This window comes from Dendropsophus ebraccatus, chromosome 9 (genome assembly GCF_027789765.1).
Source record: "Dendropsophus ebraccatus isolate aDenEbr1 chromosome 9, aDenEbr1.pat, whole genome shotgun sequence".
In the NCBI taxonomy this organism is placed as follows: domain Eukaryota; kingdom Metazoa; phylum Chordata; class Amphibia; order Anura; family Hylidae; genus Dendropsophus; species Dendropsophus ebraccatus.
Genome location: NC_091462.1, coordinates 109,484,381 through 109,488,997, shown reverse-complemented (window position 1 = coordinate 109,488,997; position 4,617 = coordinate 109,484,381). Strand labels below are relative to the sequence as shown.

The 4,617-nt window shown below is 42.5% G+C and overlaps 1 protein-coding gene across 2 annotated transcripts in view; it reads left to right on the top strand.

Annotated features, from left to right (window-relative positions):
- MSS51 (MSS51 mitochondrial translational activator) overlaps positions 1-4,617 on the top strand; it is a 39,815-nt gene that overhangs the window by 14,908 nt on the left and 20,290 nt on the right. The window lies entirely within an intron of this gene.

Sequence of the window (4,617 nt, the reverse complement as noted above, 5' to 3'; positions counted from 1 at the left end):
CCACACTTTCGTTTACTGGCACAGGCAGCTTCCTATTGAACTACATCTCCCAGAATTCCTCCTCGTTCTGTCTCCGGCTGAGGAGTTATGGGAGTTGTAGTTCATACTCTAGTGACCAGTGGAAGGTTTTACATGCACTCTAGTTACTCTGACTGATATATAAGGAATGGGGGGGTACTCTGACTGATATATAAGTAATGGGGGGCACTCTGACTGATATATAAGTAATGGGGGCACTCTGATATATAAGTAATGGGGGCACTCTGACTGATATATAAGTAATGGGGGCACTCTGATATATAAGTAATGGGGGCACTCTGACTGATATATAAGTAATGGGGGCACTCTGACTGATATATAAGTAATGGGGCACTCTGATATATAAGTAATGGGGCACTCTGACTGATATATAAGTAATGGGGGAACTCTGATATATAAGGAATGGGGGGCACTCTGACTGATATATAAGTAATGGGGGCACTCTGATATATAAGTAATGGGGGCACTCTGACTGATATATAAGTAATGGGGGCACTCTGACTGATATATAAGTAATGGGGCACTCTGATATATAAGTAATGGGGCACTCTGACTGATATATAAGTAATGGGGGAACTCTGATATATAAGGAATGGGGGGCACTCTGACTGATATATAAGTAATGGGGGCACTCTGATATATAAGTAATGGGGGCACTCTGACTGATATATAAGTAATGGGGGCACTCTGACTGATATATAAGTAATGGGGGCACTCTGACTGATATATAAGGAATGGGGCACTCTGATATATATATAAGTAATGGGGGCACTCTGATATATATATAAGTAATGGGGCACTCTGATATATATATATATAAGTAATGGGGCACTCTGATATATATATAAGTAATGGGGGCACTCTGATATATAAGTAATGGGGGCACTCTGATATATAAGTAATGGGGGCACTCTGACTGATATATAAGTAATGGGGGGCACTCTGATATATAAGTAATGGGGGCACTCTGACTGATATATAAGTAATGGGGCACTCTGATATATATATAAGTAATGGGGGCACTCTGATATATATATAAGTAATGGGGGCACTCTGATATATATATAAGTAATGGGGCACTCTGATATATATATAAGTAATGGGGCACTCTGATATATATATAAGTAATGGGGGCACTCTGATATATAAGAAATGGGGGCACTCTGATATATAAGTAATGGGGGCACTCTGACTGATATATAAGTAATGGGGGGCACTCTGATATATAAGTAATGGGGGGACTCTGACTGATATATATCAGAGTGCCCCCATTACTTATATCAGTCAGAGTGCCCCCATTACTTATATATCAGAGTGCCCCCCATTACTTATATATCAGTCAGAGTGCCCCCATTACTTATATATCAGAGTGCCCCCATTACTTATATAAGTAATGGGGGCACTCTGACTGATATATAAGTAATGGGTGGCACTCTGACTGATATATAAGTAATGGGGGCACTCTGATATATAAGTAATGGGGGCACTCTGATATATAAGTAATGGGGGCACTCTGATATATAAGTAATGGGGGGCACTCTGACTGATATATAAGTAATGGGGGCACTCTGATATATAAGTAATGGGGGCACTCTGATATATAAGTAATGGGGGCACTCTTATATATAAGTAATGGGGGCACTCTGATATATAAGTAATGGGGGAACTCTGATATATAAGTAATGGGGCACTCTGACTGATATATAAGTAATGGGGGGCACTCTGACTGATATATAAGTAATGGGGCACTCTGATATATAAGTAATGGGGGCACTCTGGCTGATATATAAGTAATGGGGGCACTCTGATATATAAGTAATGGGGCACTCTGATATATAAGTAATGGGGGCACTCTGATATATAAGTAATGGGGGCACTCTGTTATATAAGTAATGGGGCACTCTGATATATAAGTAATGGGGGCACTCTGATATATAAGTAATGGGGGCACTCTGATATATAAGTAATGGGGCACTCTGATTGATATATAAGTAATGGGGGCACTCTGACTGATATATAAGTAATGGGGGGGCACTCTGACTGATATATAAGTAATGGGGCACTCTGATATATAAGTAATGGGGGCACTCTGGCTGATATATAAGTAATGGGGGCACTCTGATATATAAGTAATGGGGCACTCTGATATATAAGTAATGGGGGCACTCTGATATATAAGTAATGGGGGCACTCTGATATATAAGTAATGGGGGCACTCTGATATATAAGTAATGGGGCACTCTGATTGATATATAAGTAATGGGGGCACTCTGACTGATATATAAGTAATGGGGGGGCACTCTGACTGATATATAAGTAATGGGGGCACTCTGACTGATATAAGTAATGGGGGGCACTCTGACTGATATATAAGTAATGGGGGCACTCTGACTGATATACTAGTAATGGGGGGCACTCTGACTGATATATACTAGTAATGGGGGTACTCTGATATATAAGTAATGGGGGCACTCTGACTGATATATAAGTAATGGGGTACTCTGGCTGGTATATAAGTAATGGGGGCACTCTGATATAAGTAATGGGGGCACTCTGATATAAGTAATGGGGTACTCTGACTGATATATAAGGAATGGGGGCACTCTGATATACTAGTAATGGGGGCACTCTGACTGATATATAAGTAATGGGGGGCACTCTGACTGGTATATAAGTAATGGGGGCACTCTGACTGATATACTAGTAATGGGGGCACTCTGATATATAAGTAATGGGGGGCACTCTGACTGGTATATAAGTAATGGGGTACTCTGGCTGATATATAAGTAATGGGGGGCACTCATATGGTCTCCATCCAGGGAGAGTGACTCTGTTATTGAAGTACTAAGTTCATCCATTATAGTAGTGTGTAATACCTCCTTTCTCCTGTGGGGGCAGTGCAGGTGGATGATGGCCAGGGTTCTATCAGGGGAGAGCCTGTGATATGGGTATTGTCTGGATTATCAGATGTCAGATTATTGGTCTTTCTCAGTATATATGAGGTCACCATCGCACCCCCCCTCCCTCCCGTCTTCTGGTAGATGAATCTGCTGCGTCTCCGCGACCTCTTGTCCTTTGCTGTATCTTTCGATGCCTCATTGATTTTCTCGTAAAAATTCCCCCAAATCCATCAAAAGCTTTTGTCAGCCGCCGTCCTAAGTGCCGCTGCGTGCTAATATAAAGGTCTAAAAATAACCGTAATGAGATTGTAGAACGCATTGACAGGTCTCGCGTCTGCGGCTAAAGAAAGAGCCGGAGGCGGTGACGTCACCACTGGTGGACACTCAAGGGTTAATGCTCGGAAACAACGTCCCTTCTTAATTTCCAGGAAAATGTGTCGGACAGAAAAATCTCAGAATCTGAGCTTTTATTAATGGAGCGAAGAGGCTAAGGAGGAGAAACATGTCGGGAACGTCAAAAATCTGAGAAATGGTAAGAAAACAGCGGCAGATTGTGTGCAGTATTTATAGGGAGGGACGCCGCCGCCGCTCCAGATTTATCAGGAAACGTCCTAAAATAAACCCAGAGACATTCATCAGGAAAATGGTAGCAACACACTGTCCAGAGTCTCCAGGGAGAGCCGTGTATCCAAGCCTGCCCTGTGTGATACCGTGTTACTCAGATAGTGTGTCTGCTGAGCTGCTGTATCTAAGCCTATCATACACAGTACTGTATGCTGAGCTGCTGTATCTAAGCCTATCATACACAATACTGTCTGCTGAGCTTCTGTATCTAAGCCTATCATACACAATACTGTCTGCTGAGCTGCTGTATCTAAGACTATCATACACAGTACTGTCTGCTGAGCTTCTGTATCTAAGCCTGTCATACACAATACTGTCTGCTGAGCTGCTGTATCTAAGCCTATCATACACAGTACTGTCTGCTGAGCTGCTGTATCTAAGCCTGTCATACACAATACTGTCTGCTGAGCTGCTGTATCTAAGCCTATCATACACAGTACTGTCTGCTGAGCTGCTGTATCTAAGCCTGTCATACTCAGTACTGTCTGCTGAGCTGCTGTATCTAAGCCAAGCATACACAATACTGACTGCTGTACTGTACACATGTAAAAGTGACAGTGATCAGCTGATGAGTGGGAAGATGCCTGATACTTGGCTGACCACATCGGTTGTATCACTATCTATCCAGGAGATGTGAGGCCGAGAGCAATACATTTAAATGGACGCACAAATGATGCCGAGAACGTTCGTGCGGCCTGGCTGTGCGATTGTTTCTTATGAAGGCAATTCAAAGAGGCACAGATCTAATGGTGTGTTTACACAGACTGATAATCTGACAGAGTTTGAAGCCAAAGCCAGGAATGGATTTGAGAAGAGGAGAAATCTCATTCTTTCCTTTATAACCTGAACTCTGTTTATAGTCTGTTGCTGGCTTTGGCTTTAAAAATCTGTCAGCTAAATCTCTGTGTGGAAAGGCACCCTACATTGTTCTGTGCAGCTGATCCAGAGATGTCCTCCTGAATAACATTGACAATAAGTAGTCCTCTCCATTATGTGCATGAGCTCAGTAGTCCTGGATATTCATGAGCAGAAAACTCCACCCACCAGCTACTGA